This window comes from Scyliorhinus torazame, chromosome 19 (assembly GCF_047496885.1).
Source record: "Scyliorhinus torazame isolate Kashiwa2021f chromosome 19, sScyTor2.1, whole genome shotgun sequence".
Lineage (NCBI taxonomy): Eukaryota > Metazoa > Chordata > Chondrichthyes > Carcharhiniformes > Scyliorhinidae > Scyliorhinus > Scyliorhinus torazame.
The window spans coordinates 67423377-67448469 of NC_092725.1; the positions used below are offsets into that span (position 1 = coordinate 67423377).

A 25093-nucleotide genomic window follows, 5' to 3' on the forward strand; every position below is an offset into this window, starting at 1 on the left:
GGTCCCATTGCTATCAACAGGGTTTCCTGTTGCATGCACCCCCTGCTGCTGGGGAACCCATGGAGGGTGGGGGAGGGGGTGGGGGGGGGGGTCGCCATTGAGTCCGGAAAAGGAATCTCGTTACATTCAACTTTTGTTGCTTCCAACAGGGGGTCGGTTGACTAAAGACACAGAGCTGGTCATCCCTCCTCACCCAGGTTCGTAACAATCTCGAGGGGGGTGTCAAAAGCTGGGAACAGGTCAAGAAGGACAGAGAGAAAAGTTTACTTTATCACAGTCATAGAGAATATCTTAGGATGCATGAGTACGTGTCACTAATATGGCTGAGTCTGGCACATCATTGCTCACTGCCATGGATTTTTTCTGGAAACATAATTACTACAATGAAATTCGTAGGCAAAGTGCTTTTTTAAAAAAAATACTCATCGTGGCCAGGAAGAATATATTTTTTTTAAATTTAGAGTACCCAATTCATTTTTTCCAATTTACAGGCAATTTAGCATAGCCAATCCACCTAGCTTGCACATCTTTGGGTTGTGGGGCGAAACCCACGCAAACACGGGGAGAATGTGCAAACTCCACACGGACAGTGACCCAGAGCCGGGATGGAACCTGGGACCTCGGCACCGTGAGGCTGCAGTGCTAACCACTGCGCCACCATGCTGCCCCTCATGAAGAATATTTTGAAAACTGGCGTGTACTAGAGCTAGGGTTTCAAACCTGATCTTGCCCCTTAAGCGCTTCGTATGAACATTCCAAAACAAAATTTGACACACTCTCGGCAACATGTGGAGGCAGATCAAAAGATAACTTTTGAGGAAAGAAATCTGGGGATGCAAAGTAAGTTTAAGGTAGGAACTGCAGAACTTGGGATCTAAGCAGTTGAAGGTTCACCCACCATAGAACAAAGAAACTCAGGGATGGACATCGTGGACGGCACGATGGTGCAGTGGTTAGCACTGCTGCCTCACAGCGCTGAGGGACCCGGGATCGATCCCAGCCCTGGGTCACTGTCCGTGTGGAGTTTGCACATTCTCCCCGTGTCTGCGTGAGTCTGATCCCCACAACCCAAAGATGTGCAGGCTAGGTGGATTGGCCACGCTAAATTGCCCCTTAATTGGCAAAAAAAAAGAATTGCGTACTCTCAATTTAAAATAAAAGTTAGAGAGAGTTACGGTAATCAACATTTCCAGACGTTAATTCCAAAATAGAAGTTTTGAAATTTTAAAATGTTAACTTCCAATAATGACCTTAAATTTAAATCAGCCTGTGCTTCAGTTAAAATCAAACTGTGACAGAAACTATGCAAAAAGGTCTTCCGACTCTCCTCTCCTAAACAAAAGTGATTTTTAACTAACATTTTTCCATCCCGGGGCAGCGCTTCTTCAAGAGATGTTTCAAATCCAGGCATGCTCAAAACAGCTCCAAGCAACTATTGATTTTGTTATTCATTAACACACCTGCTAATCCAGAACCGGGACCTAATTATGTTTTTCACAACTTGTCATAGATGAGATGCCCAGTAATATATCATTTGAAGCAAAATATTTTGTGCGCCTGCTGGAAGTTACAGATTTATGATCCAAATGCAGGTTTTCAACACCTGGCTACATGTTTCATACCTGTGTCACGAGCATGTGGTTTTTGAAGATAGAAATTCTCATTTTTCTTTTTCTGGCTGACTATTTTAAAAACTGGGACCATGAGATTTTTCAACAGAAAAAAGCCCTGTCCAGACTGCTGCAATGGGTCTGGGGAGGAGGGGGGGGGGTGTTGGGGAGGGCGTGTGCTGGGGAGGAGGGGGGGGGTTGGAAAGGAGACGGGGGGTTTGGGAGGGTGTGTGCCGGGGAGGGGGGTGTCCGCCTGGCCATGTGCCAACTGGCAACAGTCGTGACCATGCAGCCCATGGCACCTGGCTGCGGGGGGGGGGGGGGTGGTGGATGGACGATCATGACATGTCGTCTATCCCCCCACCCCCACCCCCCACAGGCCATTTTGCTTGGTCATCACCCAGTGATGTTGGCCGCCGTGCCGGGAGCCGCACTTCTACATGTTGCCCTGGGGGAGTTGGAACAGGAGGTGGCGCTGGCTGCCGCAGAGGAGCGTGCCGCAGGGAGGCAGGTGGCAGCCGCCCAGGCTGGAGGGCCGCCCGCACGACAGGACGAGGAGGAGGTGGTGGTGGTGCCACGGAGACGCTCGATGAGACCCCATGTGTACTGGCCCCACTCGTCATACCAGGACCTCACGGACCGGGCATGCAGGAGGAGACCCCGGATGAGCCAGGAAACCGTCACCCATATCTGCCACCTGATGGCACACCTGGCACCGCGTGGCACTGGGGGAGGACACCCTCTCCCCGTGGCCGTCAAGGTTACGGTGACCCTGAAATATTATGCCACAGGGTCATTCCAGGAGCCGAGTGGGGACCTGTCTGGCATCTCGCAGGCATCGGTGCACCGGTGCATCCGTGCAATGACAGACGCCCTATGTGCCATTGCAGACCGCTCCATGAAATGAAAATCGCTTATTGTCATTTCAGTAGCTTCAATGAAGTTACTGTGAAAAGCCCCTAGTCGCCACATTCCGGCGCCTGTTCGGGGAGGCTGGTACGGGAATTGAACCGTGCTGCTGGCCTGCCTTGGTCTGCTTTAAAAGCCAGCGATTTAGCCCAGTGTGCTAAACCAACCCCTGTTCCCTGTGGACCGGGCGAGCCAGGATGCCCGGGCAGTGGGCTTCGCTGCCGTGGCCAGGATGCCCATGGTCCAGGGGGCGATCGATGGGATGCACGTCGCTGTGCGGCCACCTGCGGATAACAGGGCTGTGTTCACGAATCGGAAGGGGACCTATTCCATGAACGTGCAGATGGCCTGTGACCAATGCATGAGGATCCTGCACCTCTGCGCCCGGTACCCGGGCAGTGTACATGACTCATTCGTATTGGCGCAATCTTTCATCCCCACCATGTTCAAGGGACGCCGGACGCCCCCCAACCCCCCCCCCCCCCCCACGCCCTCCGGCTGAGGGGTGACAGGGGTTACCCGTTGCGGTCGTGGCTGATGACGCCTATACGGACTGACATGGAGAACCGCTACAACGTTCCCATGCAGCGACCAGGGGTTTGATAGAGAGGTGCTTTGGGGAGAGGTGCTTTGGGGAGAGGTGCTTTGGGGAGAGGTGCTTTGGGTTGCTGAAGATGCGGTTCAGGTGCCGCTCTGGAGGGGCCCTCTAGTACCCGTCAGATAGGGTCGGCCGCATAGTTGTGGTCTGCTGCGTCCTGCACAACGTAGCCCAGCAGAGGGGCGATGTGCTGCAGGCAGAGGAGGGGGAAGAGGAGGAGCAGCAAGACGAGGCGCAGACCTCCCCAGATGAGGAGGATGGGGGCAATGGTCAGGACAGACGGGCTGGACATGGACAGGAGGCTGCCCACCATTACCGGCTGGGCCAACGGGCACGGGACAGGCTGATAGCCGCCCGGTTCACAGGCAAGGGAATCGCCAAGAATGGGCACAGACTGCACACTACGGCACCAGCCTACCACCCTCACCCCACCCACCCAACACCAACCACCCTCACCCCACCCGCACGCACACCACCCCTCCATTGCACATACACCTGCGGCACAATGGGCCGGGCTCACACGGTCGCTGATGGAAGCGTGTCTATTGCAGGCCATGGAGGATGATGACAATCCGCACTGCGATGAGCTCTGGGCTCTACATCGTTGGACAATGTCTGACTCATGGCCACAGTTCCACCCTCCACCCAGACCTTCCCTGCATGCGGCCGTGACACTGCAGTGTCCGGTCCCGTCGACTGCCCGGGGGGATGGCGAGGGCGACCCAGGGGGAGGGGGGCACACTCACCTGAGGCCGACGTTCTATCACCCCTCACACACATACTGGCGCTCACCTCACACCACACCCCCGCACGCATCGGACAGAGCTCAAAGGCAGCTTCTGTACGTGTGGAAGTGATTTTAATAACAAACAGTTCATACACGTGCCCTAGCCCCAGAACTAATCTGTGCCCTGCACCCATGCCAACTTACTCAGTATCTAATTTTTTGGCCTTACGGGCCCTATGACTACGTCTAGGTGGTTCCCCAGACAGTACAGCAGAACTGGAGGTGGACCCCTGTGATTCCTGCCCTGTGTCTAGGGACCCCTTTGGCGGCCATTTCCTGGGGCGGCGAGCTGCCAGCCTGTCCTGCCCGTTGCCCACCAGATGCACCTGGGACGGAAGGGGTGGGGGGGGGGGGGGGGGAAGTCTGAGGTGTCGCGGTGTTCCGGGACCTCTCTTACAGGTCCGGAACCGGAACGGGCCCCAGCACCTCCTCCTCCCTCAGGGTGCCCGATGGCCCCCAGGCCTCTACATGGGTGGGGGATGCGAACGGACCAAGCACCTGACGCCCCCATGACACCTGGCGCTGCCAGTCTGGGAGGCCCTCCCTGGTATCAACAAGTTTGCAGCCATGCAGCTCAAGGAGTTGACCATCCCTGTCTGTGTCTGGGCGACGCCAGCCAGCACCTGGGCAATGGCACCGATGCCCTCAGCGATGGCCTGCAGAGACTGGGCCATTGCCTGCTAAGACTGGGCCACGGCGTTGAGCGCCTCTGCGATCTGCTGTTGGCTCTGGCTCATGGCTGCCTGTGAGAGAGCAGTCCATGTCCTGGCCTGCACGGAAAGCCCCACACCTTGCATACTGCGACCCATATCTGACACCGTCGCACCCATTGCCTCCACCGTGGACGCCACCCGTGCGGTGTCAGCCTGGGTGGCATGCATGGCCGGCACCACTACCTGCTCATGCACGCGCATGGACTCCTCCACCATCGTCTGCAGCTGTTGCAAGCCGGCCATCACCTCCTTTGGTCGTCCCTTGGTCCGTCACTCTATCGGGTCTATGGGTGGGTGTGGTAACTCAGGAACCCGGGACCCGACTGGGCGGCAGATGGTTGCCTACGCTGGGTTGCCCTCCGACCGCCCGGCCCCTCGGCTGCTCCTGCCTCCACCTGCTGTACCAGGACGGCTGTGTGTGCGCACCAGTTAGTGTCCCAGATGCCTCATCGCTAAAATGCCCAACCAAGGTGAGTGTCTCAGCGATGGTGGAGGGTGTAGGAGATAGCAGTGGTGTTCTCCTCATCCGACCCGAAGTCTGGGGTCCCCTGGAATGGTGATTCCTGTTCCATCCGTCCCCTGTGTGTGGGTGTCGTGTGCATCAGTGTCCTGGGCATCGGTGTCCTGTGTGTTGGTGTCCTGTGCGTCAGTGTCCTGTGCATCAGTGTCCTGGGTCGGCTGCGACGGGGACCTGTTGCTATGGCTGCCCTTCTCGTCGCTGGGTGTGGCCCGCCAGCGTCGCCGCACTCGCACTAGATGTGGGCGGCGTCCGCCTGGTGCTCCGGGTCTGTCGCTGGCTCGTGGCCATCCTGGAATGTCCTGGGGGCGTCGTATTCCTGATTGGCCGGGTCTGTCCCCCCTTCCCCCATATCCCCAGGGATATGGGTGAAGGGGGGATATGGGGGAAGGGGGCATATGGGGGAAGGGTGGGATATGGGGGAAGGGTGAGATATGGGGGAAGGGGGGATGGGGAAGGGAAAAGGCAGTGGGGGTCTCATTTGGCGCTGCGTGGCGGGCGGCCATTTTGCCGGGTCTCTGGGGGGGGGGGCATCTTTCGTGAAATGACGCCGCACGCTCCGTAACGGGTGACGCCATCATGAATGGCATCATGCCGCTTCTAGCCCATTCCCGGCCGGAGCGTTCGCGACGTTTCAGGGGGCCCGACTTCGGAGTGATTCCCGCCATTTTTGGCGCCGGGTTCGGGCCATCGTGCTGATTCACGGAGAATCCCGCCCCCTGTGTCGGTTAAATGTGAAGTGGGAGTCATTTCACCATTCCTCGCATGGTCGTAACACCAGAAAATCATGAAGCTAGCAGGTTATGATATGCAGGAAGGGAGAGTAGAGACTCATTCAGCCCACTACTGCCCAAGGCCTGCGTGCAACTTTCAGGCAAGCCTGTAAATGCGCGAGAATCACACCCATCCATTTCAAATGTAACAAAAACAGAAAATACTGGACAATCTCAGCAGGTCTGACAGCATCTGTGGAGGGAGCTAACGTTTCGACTCTGGATGACTCTTTGTCAAAGCTAGGAGAACTGGGAATGGCGTCAGATTTATACTGTTGTGTGGGGGGTGCGTGGAGCAGTGGGGCGGGAGAGAGGACCAGCAATAGGTGGAAATTGACAAAGATGTTGTGGACAAAAAGACATCCAGACTCAAAACGTTTGCTTCTCCTCTCTCCACAGATGCTGTCAGACCTGCTGAAATTGTCCAGTATTTTCTGTTTTTGTTTCAGATTCCAGCATCCGCAGTAACCTGGTTTTAACCTAGTTTCAAATGTAACATAGCTTAAATATGTAAATCAGGGTCCAGCACTGATTAAAATTTTCTACCAGACGATGAGTGGTCTCACTGGATGTCACTTAATTAGATCTCTGGAGAATGGCAGATATTGAGGAACGGAATGAATCTAAACCAAATATTTTTCCCTAAGCCAGGTTTATTTCCCGGACTCCAAAGTCAAGGCGCAGAATCTAATTTCCTCCAATACCCAATGTGAACTGTTTTTTATACTCTTGTGATGATCCCCTAATCTTTTCCCAGTTGAGCCAAACTGCTCTTAATTTCCTATTTAAAGTCTGTACTCTATTGCAGCACAATTTTAACATTAACAGGTCGCTCATGAGAAATGATCAAAGAAAGGTTTCATTTTTATCTTTGTAACACCAGGAGGACCAAGAGTGCTCTGTGTGGAGCCATGGAAAACTTAGATTTATTGCTAAACTATGCATGTACCTCCACCTGGATCATCTCCTTCCCAGGCCCAACCTGTCAAGTTGAATATTCAGCTTCACGTCGCTGATGCTATTTGTGACAATATGTGTATTGCAAGAATAATGAAGAGTTAACAATTTACTGTAACTACATCCAACCACTAGATGGCGATTAAACGCATATACATGGATCATGTGATACTCTTGATTCGGGGAGTAGGTTGTTAGGCGAGATAGTGAATAGTCGTGTTATCAGGAGCTCTGTAGTTAGTATCATAATTTTAGTCAATCATAGTTTTAGACATCTTTTATATCTTAGCAACCAAGACTAATCTATCTATTTTGTAGAGTAAATAAATTCGTTTTGTTCAAAACATAGCGTGATGTTCTTCGTGAGACACTACAGTTCGAAGCCATCCTCATTAAGAAATCAAAGAACAAGGGGCAGCATGGTGGCACAGTGGGTTAGCCCTGATGCCTCACGGGGCTAAGGTCCCAGGTTCGATCCCGGCTCTGGGTCACTGTCCGTGAGGAGTTTGCACATTGTCCCCGTGCTTGCGTGGGTTTCGCCCCCACAACCCAAAGATGTGCAGGGTAGGTGGATTGGCCATGCCAAATTGCCCCTTAATTGGAAAAAATGAATTGGGTACTCTAAATTTTTTAAAAAGAAATCAAAGAACATCACACTATTTCCAGGTTTGTGCCTTATCTGATGCTGGCCTAGGGCAGGCAGGCGGAAGTTAAAGATGTGTGACAATCAGAGCGATTAAATTGAATAACTTAAAGAATAGAAAAAATGCACACATAATTAAATTGTGACAAAAACACTGAAGTTACAAGGAGCATGTAACATACTAATCTGCTGTCGGGTAAATTTAAATTACAAAGGGAAGATACAAAGATCATATCTAAATTCATAAACCCGGAGACACAGCCTGATATTTGCTTAGCCGTTTTCCAAGAAAGAGAATTCTCACTGTTGGCACTCAGAATATGCATTCCTCTGCTCTGGTGAAAGTCAACATTTTCCAAAATAAATAGCCAGACAAGATACCTTTGGGAAATATGATGATAGGATTAAATGACATACCAGGCAACCTGGACTCCTTTCCTGATGCCTTATATAATAATAATAACAACAATCTTTATTATTGTTGCAAGTAGGCTTACATTAACACTGCAATGAAGTTACTGTGAAAATCCCCTAGTCGCCACACACTGGTGCCTGTTCGGGTACACTGAGGGAGAATTCAGAATGTCAGGACTTATGGGAGGAAACCGGAACACCCGGAGGAAACCCGTGCAGACACAGGGAGAACGTGCAGATGCCGCACAGGCAGTGACCCAAACCGGGAATCGAACCTAGAACCCTGGCACTGTGAAGCAACAGTGCTAACCACTGTGCTACCATGCCATTTGCACAGTGATCACAAATATGTTGTGATCATCTCCAAAAATGCTCCAATGACACCATAAAAGGAAGGTTGAGTAACATGACCAAAGTGGTGGAGGAATGTAGCTACCTTGAAACCCACAGTGGAAATTATTCAGCTCAATCTGACCACTCACCTCTCCACATAGTTTCCGACTCAATCTGATCACCCCTCGTACTGCACCATGCAAGCACCCAAAGTGTGTCTAAGGCACATCTGTTACTTATCCCAAGAAATGGTAAAAAAACTGAACTTGTTGAAGTTTTAAAAATAAATAAAATCGGTGCACAAATAAAATATATTTCTTGCTCAACATCTTGCTATGTACTGAAAATTCCTTGTTGATCACCCAGACATGTTGACAGCTTTTAGAAAGTCCTGTTTAATCACACAAACAAATTGGCTGCTCACTTTCACCTCCGTCTCTGTTTTGGACCTCTTGAAATGGACCTTGGGTGAAATTCTCCTTCTCGTGTCGCCGGTAGTGGAGTTCCCGGTGAGGCAGAGAATCCCACGGTAGTGAAAAAAATGGGGTGCAGATCCATTTCCAATGCTCCAGCTTCCCACTGGTGACGGGGTCAAGGTTCATGACCCACACCAGCAGGAGGATAAGTCATTAAGACATATTTGCATCCACTTAGCAGGCCGGACACCATGGGCTGGATCCTCCCAAAATGGGGCAATGTCTCCACGCCGGCGTAAAAATGCAGGCGTTGCACTCCCAAGTTTCCAGAAAAAAATACAAGCCGATTCACTTACCTTCAGGGGGCTAGCAGGGTGCTTCGCGCAGCTTTAGCTGCGAATACAGGCCCATGCACTTCCGGTTTCGAGTCCGCGCATGCGCACAGCGGCGGCCTCCAGCGGCTACAATGAGCGCCATGGCATCCTCGGATCGCGGAGGCATGTGGAAAATGTAGCCCCCCCCCCCCCCGATCAGCCGCGCTCCCGAGGATCCGTCTGGCCTGATCTCTCCCTCGGCCACCCATAAGGCCCCACCCGGTGCCCGATTCCCCTACCGCCCACCAGGGCGGCCATGGACTGAGGGGCCTAGATTTAAGGTGTTTGGAGTTTAGGGGGGACATGAGGAAAAGTCTTTTCAAGTGGGCATTTGGAATTCACTGCCTAAGTTGGTGGTTGAAGCTAAAACACTAAACTCATTTAAAAGGCACCAGGATCTGCATCTGAAGTGCTGGAAGTTGCAAGGAGTAGGTGTTGGAAAGTGGCATTAAAATGAGCGGCTTGTTTATTTTTTTCTCGTTTTTGGCCAGTGCAGACACAATGGGCTGAATAGCCCTAGTCTGCAACCTAACTGTTCTATGGTTCTCTGTGTACAAGGATACAGTATTCAGAAAGTAAAACCAAGCCTTTTACACCTAACTTTGGAGGTCCTGTTTATATTTTATTTTACCTTTTCACTCCACATGTATCTCTAGTATTCATTAATTCTATTTACTATTCTATTTTAAAAGTTATCTTAATATTGTCAGCTGATCAATGAACAACTGGAAATGACAAATTTTTCATCTCCAGAAGAAGACTTCGACACATGTTTTAGTAGGTCTGCATCTTCACTACTAAAGTTGAAGTCTTAATGCCAAGCAGAAGAATAACCTTTGAAGCATAATTTCAAAGATCACTACACTTTAAAAATGGTGTGTGTAAAGATGCACTTTCATACACCTCATTAATGAACGCAAAAGATGGTCTATTAATAAAAATTGTTCAGCAGCCGCTACAGCAAGACCCGACATGTATCTTTTGCCGAGGAGGACTCCACCCCCTGGTATGATTACCTACTCTGAGTTCCAAGTGGTCCCCAGGTGAGGTGACCCTTACTCTGCTGTGTTACCCTTAAAGGGGCAATCACTACACCCTTCCTGTTTAACTCCTTTATACAATCTTCAATAACTAAGTTATTCAATACTAAATTCTAACTGAACATTAAGGGTGGGATTCTCCGTCGGCCGACGCCGAACTCAGGACAGGCGATTGGGCCAGTGCCGGATTTATGCCAAATCTCAATTCTACGTTGCCTCCACGATCCGAGGGTGCCATGGCACTCATTGTAGCCACTGGAGGCTGCCGCTGTGCGCATGCGCGGCATCAATGCATTCCACTCTGCACGTACAGTAAATGCCATTGGCATATCATTAGCAGGCTTGACCCGGTATTCTCCAGAGCGTATGCTATCCTCTTCCTTCACCAGGCGGAATTCCCGATGGCGAGATTCACTTGTGCTTTCAAAAATCGGGAAACAGGCATCATGGCTGATGAGGCAGGGCAGCATGGTGGCGCAGTGATTTAAAAAAAACTTTTATTTTAGAGTATCCAATTCATTTTTTCCAATTAAGGGGCAATTTAGTGTGGCCAATCCACCTAGCCTGCACATCTTTGGGTTGTGAGGGCGAAACCCATGCAAACACAGGAAGAATGTGCAAACTCCACATGGACCGTGACCCAGAGCCAGGATCGAACCTGGGATCTCGGCGCCGTGAGGCAGCAGGGCTTACCCACTGTGCCACCGTGCTGCTCCATGGCGCAGTGATTAGCACTGGGACTAGGGCGCTGAGGACCCGGGTTTGAATCCCGGCCCTGGGTCGCTGTCCATGTGGAGTTTGCACATTCTCCCCATGTCTGTGTGGGTTTCACCCCCACAACCCAAAGCTGATTAATCTAGGACAAAGGTTCGGCACAACATCGTGGGCCGAAGGGCCTGTTCTGTGCTGTATTTTCTATGTTCTATGTGCAAGTTAGGTGGAGTGGCCACGCTAAAATTGCCCCTTAATTGGAAAAAAAATTTAAGTAATTGTGTATTCTAAATGAAACAAAAATGGCTGATGAGGGAGAGAGACGGGGTACAGAAAGTGTCCAATATCGCCATAGGGCGCTGACAGGTCCCCTGGCCAGATTATTAATTATTATAATTAATAAAGATAATAAAGCTTATTGTAAATCGGGAGCGCGTCACTCAATTTCAGCTTCGGGAGACATCGCTGCAGCTCACTTACGGCATGGTTCTTTTACTTAAAGCACTGCTTTCTGTGCGCTTGTTTTTAAAAAAAAGAAACTTTGCAGCAACTCTCTGTTTTGTTAACTTCGTTTTTTTTAAAAAAAGCTTAAAGCCAATGCTCTTGCTTCGCAGCGCTATTTTCTCTTTTTTTTCTCTCCACATTTCTTTCTAAACTTTAGCTCTGCCGGCCAATTCATGTTTCTTCTGCATTTGTCCCTCAGCCTCTCCAATGCACTGAGCTTCTCGTACCACCTCCTCGTCTACACTGTGAGTGAAGGCACATTTCTGCATTTTGTTTACACTTTTAGTGGATTCTGTCCCATGAGGTCTTGACGTGTTCTCTTCTTTGCTCACCCATCTTGTAACTGCCCATGTTTTCTGATTCTACATTGCTCAGGATCTATCAATACTTCAATGTCCCAAATGGGTCTATTTGCCCAAAGAGAGGCATTCTGGTAAGTATTTGTTCTTCAGACTTCCATTCCATTGTAAGGGCAGAAGCGGCGATGTTCCTAGATGACTACATAATGTTCAGCATCATTCACAACTCTGCAGATACTGAAGCAGCCCATGTCGAAATACAGCAAAATCTGGCCAATATCCAGGCTTGGACTGATGAGTGACAACTGACATTCGCACCACACAAGTGCCAGACAATATCCATCTCCAACAAAAGAGGATCTAACCATCGCCCCATGATATTCAATGTCATTACCATCACTGAATCAACATCATGGGGGTTACCATTGATCAGAAACTGAACTGGGCTTGCCATATAAATATCTGGCTATCAGAGCAAGTCAAAGGCTAGGAATCATGCAACGGGTAGCTCACCTCCTGACCCCCAAAAGTCTGTCCACCATCAACAAGGCACAACTCAAGAGGTGGCATGTGGCGCAGTGGTTAGCATTGGGACTATGGCGCTGAGGTCCCGGGTTCGAATCCTGGCCCTGGGTCACTGTCCGTGTGGAGTTTGCACATCCTCCACATTCTGCGTGTGTTTCACCCCCACAACCCAAGGTTGGGTAGATTGGCCATGCTAAATTGCCCCTTAATTGGAAAAAAAAATAATTGGTACTCTAAATTTATTTTTAAAAAGGCACAAGTCAGGAGCATAATGGAATATTCTCCACTTGCCTGGATGAGTACAGTTCCAACAACCCTCAAGAAGCTTGACACCATCCAGGACAAAGTAGCCCACTCAATTGCTCCCTCTTCCACAAACACCTACCACCAATGCACAGTGGCATCCATGTGTACCATCTACAAGATGCATGTCAGGACCTCACCGAGGTTCCTTAGGCAGCACCTTCCAAAACCACGAGCACTATTATCTAGAATGTCAAGAGCAGCAAATACCTGAGAACACCACATGGAGGTTTTCATCCAAGTCAGTCACCATCCTCATTTAGAAATATTTTACTGTCGCTGGATCAAAATCCTGGAATTCCCTTCCTGACAGCACTATGGGTGGACACACACCTCAGGAACAGCAGTGATTGAAGAAGGCAGCTCACCACCTTCTCAAGGGCAACTGGAGATGGGGATAAATGCTGGTCTAGCCAGCGACGCCCACAACCCGTAAATTAATTTTAAAAATTAAAGCAAGATACTCACAGGTGTTGGGCCAGAAGCATATCAAGGTAATTCATCCTCATCTCCAGATGCACTTTCACAGACTCCATTAATGAACACAAAAAGGTATTTGTTGATAAGAATTGCTCAGCCGGCGCATGGCTGAAGCTAGTCCCTTAAAGTCTCTCTTGCCTAGGCGGGCTCCAACCCATGGGGTGATTACGCACTCTGAATAGTAATTGATTCCCCCCAGGCAAGGGAACCGTTAATTTTCTGTGTTGCCCTTAAAGAGACGATTACCATAGTGTACATGGAAGAAGTTAATTTCAGAAAGTGTAAAATGGGATGCTATGCCTTAACCTCGACCATTTTTGGAAGAATCGTTAATTATTAATATTTCCCACCTATTGCAAGAAAGATATACCAAAGACTGGGCAAATCACTTGTGGAAGAAAACACAAAGTATCTGTGGGAAAATAGTTTTGGTATAATTGCTAGTGTTCAGAGCCAATTAAGAGGCACCACCTAAACATGAACACAGAAAATATTATGCCAAAGGTGAAGACTATTGGAGCATTGGTTGTCAGATCAGGATTATTCTGCTGTGTTGCTATTTTATACTTTGGCTTCCTGCTACCTTGCATTTATGTGCAGAGCCTTCTGAAATAAAAGTAAGTTATGCGTATTCTGGAGATCCGAAATATAAACAATAAGTGCTGCAAAAACTAAGAAGAGTCATACTGGACGCAAAACGTTCTGCTTCTCCTCAGATTCCGCCAATCCCCCCTGGTGCGGGCGGCACGGTAGCACAGTGGTTAGCACTGTTTCTTGACAGCTCCAGGGTCCCAGGTTCGATTCCCGGCTTTGGTGTGTGGAGTCTGCACGATCTCCCAGTGTCTGCTTGGGGTTCCTCCGGGTGCTCCGGTTTCCTCCCACAATCCAAAATAGTGCAGGTTAGGTGGACTGGCCATGATAAATTGTCCTTCGTGTCCAAAAGGATTAGGTGGGGTTAGCGGGATAGGGTGGGGGTGAGGACTTAAATGGGGTGCTCTTTCCATCATCTGGTGCAGACTTGATGGGCCGAGTGGCCTCCTTCTGCACTGCAAATTCTATGAATAATTTAATACTTTCTGTTTTGAGATTTGGGGCGTCATTCTCCGACCCCCCCGCCGGGTCGGAGAATGGCCATTGGCCGCCGTGAATCCCGCCCCTGCCGAAGTCTCCGCTCCCGGAGATTGGGCGGGGGCGGGAATCCGGCCGCGCCGGTTGGCGGGACCCCCCCGCTGGATTCTCCGGCCCGGATGGGCCGAAGTTCTGCCCAGGAATTGCCTGTCCCGCCGGCGTAAATCAAACCTGGTATTTACCGGCGGGACCAGGCGGCGTGGGCGGGCTCCGGGGTCCCGGGATCGCCTGGCCCACGATCGGGGCCCACCGATCCGCGGGCGGGCCTGTGCCGTGGGGGCACTCTTTCCCTTCCGCCTCCGCCACGGTCTCCACCATGGCGGAGGCGGAAGTGACTCTCCCCACTGCGCATGCGCGGGAAACTGACAGCGGCCGCTGACGCTCCCGCGCATGCGCTGGGAAACTGACAGCGGCCGCTGACGCTCCCGCGCATGCGCCGCATTTCCGCGCCAGCTGGCGGGGCAACAAACGCCATTTCCGCCAGCTGGCGGGGCGGAAATCCCTCCGGCGTCGGCCTAGCCCCTCAATGTTGGGGCTAGGCCGCCAAAGATGCGGAGACTTCCGCACCTTTTTGCCGGCGCGATGCCCGTCTGATTTGCGCCGGCTTTGGCGCCAGTCGGCGGGCATCCCGCCGTTGGGGGAGAATTTCGCCCTAGATTTCTAAAATAAGCTTTTACCAATTTTCAGCTGATTCTCTTAACAAACTTCGGATTTGGGAGATATCCACACATTGCATGTGTGATTGCTGTTGCCACAGATGTTAATTTTCTGCATCTTTGGATTTTCAGGAGGGGAAAACAGCTCGATTGTTTTTTTAAATTCCCAATTCATTTTTTTCAATTAAGGGGCAATTTAGCGTGGCCAATCTGCCTAGCCTGCACATCTTTTTGGTTGTGGGGGCAAAGCCCACGCAAACACGGGGAGAGTGTGCAAACTCCACATGGACAGTCACCCAGAGCCGGGATTGATCCTGAGACCTCGGCATCGTGAGGAAGCAGTGCTAACCACTGTGCCACCGTGCTGCCAAGGCTTGATTTTTTTTTTTAAGGAGAATTTGATCTTCTTTGAGTACGGCTGTCTTTAAATTACAGCAGATGCTAGTTTTTATTTTCTATCTAGGCATGGAGCAAGGACAGCCGCGCATTTAAGTTACCCACAGATTGCCTGAATACTGACAGTAGATTGAAGACTGAGGTGATAGAGCAGGTCATATGTTTTTGAGTGCTCAGTGGCATCTGTCGCCAGAGGTTTGTATCATTTCCACAAGGAGGCCTCAGAATTCTGAATCATTGGTTACATGTTCTTCTGTTTGGAGCCAGAGGACAAAATAACTAGGAAAGGACTGGATGGATGACATCATTCATCCCTCCCTCAGGTAATTAACAATACCCAAAGCTAAAATAAAAATCAGGCCCTTCCAACATCAGTTTTCTTCTGAGTTCAACTGGTATAATTTGAATGCCTCGGGAAACAGAACAACAGTGCCAATTGCTTTTAGCCTTGGCATCATGTTTGGGAACATTTTACATGAGAGAGGTGCATGAGCTACTTTCTATAAACAATCTGATAGTCTATGCTCCATTGTATTTGACCCAAGGAAAATTTCTGTTGCAATTTCCACTTTTCAATCATTAATCAGTGACTGTGTTATCTTTTTTTTCTTGGGCAGGTATGGTTTGATACATCTTTTTTGAAGCAGCATTGACAATGAAAGAATCTGACCTGCTCCACTCTGCAAATATATGCAAATCACAGTAACGAGCTACATTTTCTCATCCTATATAAGCGAAATGTTCCAGCACAGACTCAAATATCAAACTCTTGCCAACATTAAGGTAGGTGGGCAGCATGTGGCGCAGTGGTTAGCACTGGGACTGCGATGCTAAGGACCTGGGTTCGAATCCCAGCCCTGGGTCACTGTCTGTGTGGAGTTTGCACATTCTCCCCATGTCTGCGTGGGTTTCACCCCCACAACCCAAATATGTGCTGGTTAGGTGGATTGGCCATGCTCAATTTCCCCTTAATTGGAAAAGAAAAATAATTGGCTACTCTAAAAAAAATTTTAAAGCATTAAGCAAGGTATAACTTCGTTTATGATTACCAAATAGCAAACTGCATGGTGGGGTCCCTCACTCTGACAGGAAATAGTGGGTGCACTGCTAGCAAACCCATGACTACGTATGTAAATTGTTACATTGTATCTGCCATAATTAATTGTGAAAGCCAGATTAAAGAGACAGTGTTTGTAATGCATGTCACCAGCCAGAGTGAAAAGAGTAGAGATTAAATCAAGCACTTTTTTAAAAATAAGGGAGCACTCATTTAAAACAGAGGTGAGGAGAAATTATTTCTCGGAGGGCCATGAGTCTCTGGAACTCCCTTCCTCAAAAAGCAGTGGAAGCAGAGTCTTTGAATATTTTTTAAGGCCGAGCTCAATAGGATTCTTGATTAACAAGGGCAGGGAGAAAGATCATCAATGGTGGGCAGGAATGTGAGGTTGAAATTACAGTCAGATCTTATTGAATGGTGAAGTAGGCTCGAGGGGCCGAGTGGCCTACTCCTGCTTGTAATTTGTACGTTCATGGCAAATGCTAAATTAATAGCAATGACTTCTAGACTGTTTGCTACATGGCTATAAATAACCAGGAGAAGAATGCAAGGCACAACCGAGATGAGACGTGTCTATTTACAGGGTTAGATTCTTTAACAAGAACAAGATAGTCCACACCATAGTGTAGAATAAGAAACAGCATTTATTTACCAAAACAATATGTACAATGCCCGGTAGATGCCTATAGGGTTCTCCTCTGGTCGGTGCCTTGCTGGCCGACCTTACATACAGTGATTAACGAGATACCCCCACTCCCTGCGGGGGAGCTCTGCGAGGAGCACGGAGAAGAGCAGCATTCCCAGCCGCTAGGTCGCATGCGGGATATTACAGATTCCATCTATCAAATGTGATCATTTTGCCTGTTCCTGAAAACAGCATTTGCAAGGTGCCCTTTTTATTATTCAATAATGATAATAGTCATTAATATTTTGGTTGTTCTCAAAAGAGGAAAACATTGAAGATGATTAATTTGAACAAGGTTTTTCGGCGGGGGCGGGAATCGCGTCCCGCCTGTCGGGGGACGTTGGCAGTGGCCCCCCCCCCCCCGGCGATTCTCCTCTCCCCGATGGGCCGAGAGGCCGCCCGTTTTTGGTCAGTCCTGCCGGCGTTAATCAAATAAGATCCTTACCGGCGGGACCTGGCTCTGCGGACAGCCTGCGGAGTCCTAAGGGGGGCGGGGGGGGGGTGGATCTGGCCCCAGGGGGGGTACCCCACAGTGGCCTGGTCCATGATTGGGGCCAACCGATCTGCGGGCGGGCCTGTGTCGTGGGGGCACTCATTCCCTCCGTGCTGGCCGGTCTGCCATGGCTGGTCTGGAGAAGAACCTCCCTGCGCATGCGCTGGGATCACGCCAGAACACGCTGACGCTTCCGCGCATGCGCCAACTCACGCCGCCCGGCGAAGGCCCTTCGGCGCCGGTTGCGCGGCGCCAAGCTCTTCCGCGCCAGCTGGTGCGGCGCCAACCCTGCCGGCGCCGGACTAGCCCCTGAAGGTGCGGAGGTTCGCACCTCCCAGGCGGCCCAACGCCGGAGTGGTTCATGCCACTCCTCGTCCCCAGTACCCGCCGGGAGGTGCCCGCCGGATAGCGGAGAATCCCGGCCAGAATGTTGCACAAGAAGGATAATTTTCAAGGGTTTAGCCACAACCATAGAATTCTGGACATTTTGGCCTTCTTTCACTCAGCGGGACTTTATTACAGATGGATTACCATAAGTTTCATTTTTTAACATAAATTTAGACTACACAATTCATTTTTTACAATTAAGGGGCAATTTAGTGTGTCCAATCCAGCTACCCTGCACATCTTTGGGTTGTGGTGGCAAAATCCACGCAAACTTGGGGAGAATGTGCAAACTCCACACGGCTAGTGACCCAGAGCCGGGATTGAACCTGGGACCTCGGAGACGTGAAGCAGCAGTGCTAACCACTGCGCCACCGTGCTGCCCCTGCTATAAGTTTTATAACAGAATTTCAGAATTGTCCAAAACCAAAGAAATTCCATGAATGGCATTCTCTAAATACATAGATTCCCTACAGTGCAGAAGGAGGCCTTTCAGCCCATCAGGTCTGCACCAACCCTCTGAAAGAACATCCTCGCAAGGCCCACTGCCCCGCCCTATCCCCGTAACCCCACATCTTTGAACACTAAGGGACAATTTATTATGGCCAATCCACTAACCTGCACATCTTTGGACTGTGGAAGGAAGCAGGAGCACCCGGAGGAAAACCAGGCAGGGAGAGCATACAGCCTCCACAAAGACAGTCACCCAAGACCAGAATTAAACCCGGGTCCCTGGCGCGGTGAGGCAACAGTACTAACCATAAACTATTCAAGGGGCAAGGACAAGAATACGCAGAAGGAAAGAAGAAATTATAAGAATAAGGAAAAAATGAGGAAAATAGAGAAAGGGATGATGAATGCAAAAACAAAATGGCAAATCTGGTAAACCTAAATATCCAAATGTTAACAAAAATGATCTGCTAACAATAACTGTTGCTGACTACTATATATGGTTTCCTACATTTCCTTGATAATTATAGGATTAAAAAAAGCAAGGATTAAATTCATGAGCTTAGTTATTGCTATCTCTAATGTATAATTATTAGGGCAGCACGGTGGCGCAGTGATTAGCACTGCTGTCGCACGGCACCGAGGTCCCACGTTCGATCCTGGCTCTGGGTCACTGTCCTTGTGGAGTTTGCACATTCTCCCCGTGTTTTCGTGGGTCTCACCCCCAAAACCCAAAGATGTGCAGGGTAGATGGATTGGCCACGCTAAATTGCCCCTTAATTTAAAAAAATGAATTGGGCACTCTAAATTTATTTTGAAGAATGTATAATTGCTCATATAAAGTCATATATAAAGTGGTTCAGTCGGTAGCGTTAATTTCTCTGAGTGAGAGATTGTGGGTTCAAATCCTATTCCAGAATGCACGTAACTTAAATTGATACCACAATGGAGTGGCGTGGATGTTGCATTTTTAGAGTGCTGGCTTTCAGATGAGACATTAAAGTCAATGCCCAGTCCACCCTTTCATGTGGCCCGAAGAGATGCCACTGCACTATTCTGAAGAAAAGCAAGGGTGCACTCCCCTGTCTCCTCCCAATATTTATCCCTCAATAAAAATCATTAAAAGAAAACAAGCTATCAGGTCATTAGCACATCGCTGTCTGTGGGAGCATGCGGTTCGCAAGTTGGCATATTTCCCACAAGGCAACAGTTCCTGCACTTCAAACAATTTTAAAATAAATTTAGAGCACCCAATTTTTCCCCCCTCCCCATTTAAGGGGCAATTTAGTGTGGTCAATCCACCTAACCAGCAATCTTTATGTTGTGGGGGTGAAACCCACGCAGACACGGGGAGAATGTGCAAACTCCACACGGACAGTGATCCAGAGCCGGGATTCGAATCCCGGGTCCTCAGCGCTGTAGTCCCAGTGCTAACCACTGCACCACATGCCACCTAAACATGAATCAATTGGCTACAAAGCGCTTTAGGTCATTTTTCTTAAGCATGTGCTTGTGTGCATTTAGAATTTTAATAAGGTCATCAAGGGAATTGGCAAAAAAGGAAAAACTGTTGATCACTGGAATAAATTCTACGCACGGCAGTTGCTGTACCTGGCAGATCTGGTTGTTTGTCCACGATCTTACGCAATACCATTTCCAGAACATGTGAATTGGCTAGCTCTTTTTGTCTGAGAGAAAATTCCCAGTACAAGACTTGCACCAAACTCCTGCCAACATTAAGGCAAGCATTAAACTTACTTGCCAAATAGTAACTATGTGTTGCTGGCAGAACCCTCACCATTAACAGGAAATAGCGGGACACAGTTTTATGTCTTCTAGAAGCAATGGACATAACATATTGTTACCAATGTCTAATTTTGTGGTTTGTATGCTTTAGGAGTATAGCGTTAAGTTTGGAAATTGTAATTTTGAAATGGAGGATGTTATATTACTATATTGTAATATAAATATTACTATTTTTGTCTTGCCGAATTGTGTTGAATTCTGATGAGAAATAGTCGAAATCTTCCAGATGATGACAAAACTATTTATTGAGTAATATATAATAAACTAGTGAGTTCTTTCACTTCAATACTAAACTAGTAAAACAAATAAGTAAATGTATATTAAATTAACAATTATAAAATTACACTGCACTCTGATCTTTTTTAAAAAGTTTTTATTAATTTAGAGTGTCCAATTCATTTTTCCAATTAAGGGGCAATTTAGCGTGGCCAATCCACCTACCCTGCACATCTTTCGGTTGTGGGGTGAAACCTTCACAGACACAGGGAGAATGTGAAAACTCTACACGGGCAGTGACCCAGAGCCGGGATCGAACCTGGTTCCTTGGAGCCCTGAGGCAGCAGTGCTAACCACTGTGCCACCGTGCTGCCCCTGCACTCTGATCTGATCACATCTTCACTCTAGCTGTTCTCCACACACCCACACACACACACTAAGAAAGAGCGGGAAACCCCTTTTATAGGTCCTGTTCGTGTTGCCATCAAGTGATCATCTGTCTGTACTGACTTTACATTAACTGAACATGTATTAACACATACAGAGATCACTACAGAGGAGAAATGAAAAGAACAAACTCACACCAAGTCCACTCACCCGTCACTAGTGTGAGAGGGTGGCCCTTATTTATTAGGATGCTGGTGTGAGAACCTACACATTAGACGAAAGACGAGTAAATTTGAGATCTTTCCCTTAGGACAGTCCAGATTATAGGGTTATATGTTGATAAAGTTCAAAATTGGAATCAGGTATATAGGAATAGTTTAGTTTTATAGGTGCCATAGGAAGAAGATTTAATGTAAGAGAATTTTCATAGAGAACAAGAGAAACCCCTTTGCAAGCAAAGTTGAGGCTGTGAAATTCACTTCCAGGGTTCATGTTTGAGGCAGAAAGATCAGCTTTCAGGACATTAAAATGAAATCACAGGAGGTGGACATTTCTGATCAGTGCAGTATTTTTTTTTTTTTTAATTTAGTGTACCCAGTTGATTTTTTTTCCAATTAAGGGGCAATTTAGCTTGGCCAATCCACCTACTTTGCACATCTTTGGGTTGCAGGGGCGAAACCCACGCAAACACAGGGAGAATGTGCAAACGCCACACGGACAGTGACCCAGAGTCAGGATCGAACCTGGGACCTTACAGCTGTGAAGCAGCAATGCTAACCACTGCGCCATCATGCTGCCATGGATCAGTGCAGTATCAATTACCAATCTAAATACCCTTGAGAAGGTGATGGGTGAGCACAGAACTAGGGGAACACGGTTTTAAAATTATTGGTTGCCGTTTTAGGGCAAAACTGAGGATTTATTTTCTGTCAGAAGGTTGTGTAACTTTGGAACTCTCTGCCTCATAAGGCGGTGGAGGTGGAATTATTCAATATTTTAAAGGCCAAGGTAGATAGATTCTTGTTAGACAATGTTATCGGGGGTAGATGAGAAAATGAAATTCAAAAACACAAACAGGTCAGCCATGTTCTTATTGAATGTCGGAGCAGCTTCGAGGGGTCAAATGGCCTACTCCTGTTTCTATTTTGTATGTTCCTGTTGACAACTGAGTGGCTTGCTAGGATATTTCAGAGGACAGTTAGTCAATCACATTGCTGTGGGTCTTATGGATTTAAATTGGGTAGATTAATTAAGATAAAGGGAGCATGGCAGATAAATGTGACTCGGAGTTTTTTGCTGGCGACCAACGGGGACAAATTGTGCTGAATGGCCTGCATGCATGCTGCAACTCCTGTGCATTTCTATCAGACCTGCTCGAAGCACAGATGTAAATTCCAGGACAGAATCTGTTTGGCTGTGATTGTCACCATGACCAAATCACCCTTCATGGTTCACTGTGAAGACTTTCACATGAATAATGACCATTTAACCAAAGGATGATTGGCACCAGTCAGATCGAGAAGGAGTTAAAACCTTCAGGGAGTAGAGGGGAGCAAATTGGCAGAAAATATTGGCAAGCAAGGGGAAGGGAAACTGAGAGGGAATCAAGGGCTCCAGTTACAAAAGAATCAGAAATCGCATTAAAAAAACATTTTTCACTGACTTTATAAAACAGTAATTGCAGCAATTTAAAACAAGTTCACAAGTTTATTTTGTCCCCTTCGGCTTTGGTAACTTCAATTCTTTTTACAACTTTCTTCCCTAGAAACCTAACTCACGGATTTTCTATTTGCCTTATCTGATTGTGCAAATAAAGTGAGGAAATCAATTTGCAGGCAAAAAGATCTTCTTGCATGCTATCTTCCAAGACATATCGAAAAGCCCTGCCTAAAATAGGGTTTGCTAGTTACACAAATCTGTATTTTGGCCACTTTTTAGCCCTGGTATGTCTGAACATCACTATTGCCTTTGCCTCTGCATGTCTATTCCATACAAGCAAATAGGGAAAAGGACATTCCTTTATGAGTGTTATTGGCTAGACCAGCATTTACTGCTCATCCTCAATTGCCTTCAAGGTGATGGCCACTGCAGTTCATAAATGTATTGGTGGCTTCAATTGTTCCTGAATATCCAATTCAATAATCTCAACCTTAATATTATAGTCAGTAACATTTTAACTGTTTAAATAAAGTTGTGTAATTTTACTGGTCAACATGCATGTTTCTAGTTTTAGTTGCCTAATATCCCAGTTGCATTGTAAGTTCTGTTTGAGCGTACAGATGGGACAGACAACCAGCAACTCATCATATTTGTATCTTAGTTAGGGCAGCACGGTGGCACAGTGGTTAGCATTGCTGCCCACGGCGCTGAGGACCCGGGTTCGATCCTGGCCCTGGGTCACTGTCCGTGTGGAGTTTGCACATTTTCCCCATGTCTGAGTGGGTTTCACCCCCACAACCCAAAGATGTGCAGGTTAGGTGGATTGGCCACGTTAAATTGCCCCTTAATTGGAAAAAAAAATAATTGGGTACTCTAAATTTATTTTTTTAAACTGATTTGAGACAATCTGTACCAGTTGATCTCACCACCACAGTCAAATCTCAAATTAGTGTTGATTTGACCGCAGTTACAATGAACACTGCATTGTGATAAAACAAGTTTACTTCTCAACAACACAAAATTAGCTTTTCTGTATGATCTGTCAGCAACTGAAGTCTAAGTCTACATTCATACAATTCAAACGTTTTCAGATCTTACCTTTATCAACCAACATTCAGGGGATCTTCTCTGAAAGGAGAGCTCCTGCAGATCTGAGGCTGTCAATTTTATATCTCGTTATGGGAATGCTTTATGTGGATTATCTGGTTTGGTCTAATTACACTCCTCAATGGTTTTTTAAATGTAAATTCATGTTAATTTGTTAACTGAAAAGTAGAAATGGCTACGAGTAGATAGCCATCTATTTAACAGCCCATCTCATAACAATTTGACTATAATTACATTGAAAGCTTTCCCTCGCTATAAAAGCAAAATCAATTCCTAGTCTTACATACTACTGAGCAACAGAAGTAACTATCATGGCCACACTCACACGCTAACACCACAAAGTCAAGCTCCATACAAACAGTTCAACGGTTTACCTTTCATTCAGCAGATCTTGTCTGAAAATTCCTGCACATCTGAGGTTGTTTTAACACATTGTTATGCTCCGCCTTATGGGTGTGTTTTATTCAGGGTAAGTGAATGACACACAATGATTTACTTAACTGCACTCCCTAAGGGTCTTTCATTTGAATTGATACTGTTTTGTCAAGTGGAAAACATTGTAGTTAAAAATGCTATAGATAGTCATTTGTTTTGCAGCCCAGGAATTATGGGCTTGCAGTTGATGACCCTGTGTGAATTTGTATTTTACTGGAGGGAACAAGAAAAAAAAAGGCAAAGCACTTCCTGGTGGGAAGGAGGAAAAATATCAGGAACCATTCCCCATACTGACATATATCATTTGGCCTAAGAGTAACAGGCTTAAAATGGGTCACTTAAATAACACTCAGTTAATTGTGTGCGCTAAAAAGATAAAGAATTGGAGTGGTGGTTTTAAAGGAAAATGGTTAGATACCTTTTAAATAGTGCTAACAACAAAGAGGAGCTTGTAAAGGTAATCTGATAAAACAAGTAAAAAGACAGATCACAGTTACTTATCAAAAAATGTTCAATAACAACCCAGTCACCCCCATGCGTGCAGTTAAGCCACATCTTCATCTCGTTTGGAAAAATTCCTACATATATTGTAGTTACTCAAAAATAAAGTTTACTACCTAAAAATTCACTCCTCTTCAGCCATAAAATCGCAAACTATCTTATTTAAAGTTTAAAACCAGCAAATGATAGAGAGTTGCAGTTCAGTCAGCAACTGTAAAGAAAATTACACGAGGTGTATTCCCTTTTCTTGACAGGTACTGACCTGCTATTTAGTTCCAGAGCTCTGGTTTTTTTCAGACTTCCAGCATTTGATTTCTTTTTTACCGTTTTATTTCTGCTTCATCCCATTTTTCGTCTGACTGTGTCTCGTTTTTCAGTTGGTTTGTCAGATGTAGTGATTTTCACAAAGGTTTCACAATAGTCTTCATTTTTTAAAAATCCTACGATTATGATTGTACAATGCACTGACTTAGCTGCTATTTGGCTTGCTGTCACCAGCCATTTTCCCCTGCAGAGTGAGTTTTAGCAATCATACCATTTAAGGAAGACATCAAATGGAAGACAAGCGAGAAACCTGAGAGGAAGAAAGTATTGTCAGCTGCCCCTTAGGCAGGCTCAAGCATTTGGTTTAAGGACAGGTGACTGAAACCCTTGGCTTGTTCTCCCTGTCCTTTGAATTGACAATAGTGTACATTAGATTACAAAATGAAAAATAGAGGGAAGAAAAATAATAATTATGTATTTTTACAGCAACACTAGGACTTGTTGATAATCTTACAAAAAGATAAATGAGATAAAGTCCACCTTAATGATAATTATTGCATCAA

The 25093-nt window shown here is 47.3% G+C and overlaps 1 protein-coding gene across 5 annotated transcripts in view; it reads right to left on the bottom strand.

The window, feature by feature from the left end:
* hyal6 (hyaluronoglucosaminidase 6) overlaps nt 1-24740 on the bottom strand; it is a 65249-nt gene extending 40509 nt beyond the window's left edge. Inside the window, exon 1 of one of the 5 annotated variants that reach the window (XM_072484453.1) lies at nt 24529-24740. The gene's annotated coding sequence lies outside the window, so the exon portion shown is untranslated. Of the gene's footprint in view, nt 1-12111; nt 12206-23321; nt 23670-23704; nt 23778-24528 lie in introns of those variants that run through there. The other 4 variants (XM_072484454.1, XM_072484456.1, XM_072484452.1 and 1 more) reach the window with 4 other exon arrangements.
* Nucleotides 24741-25093: the final 353 nt, after the last annotated feature.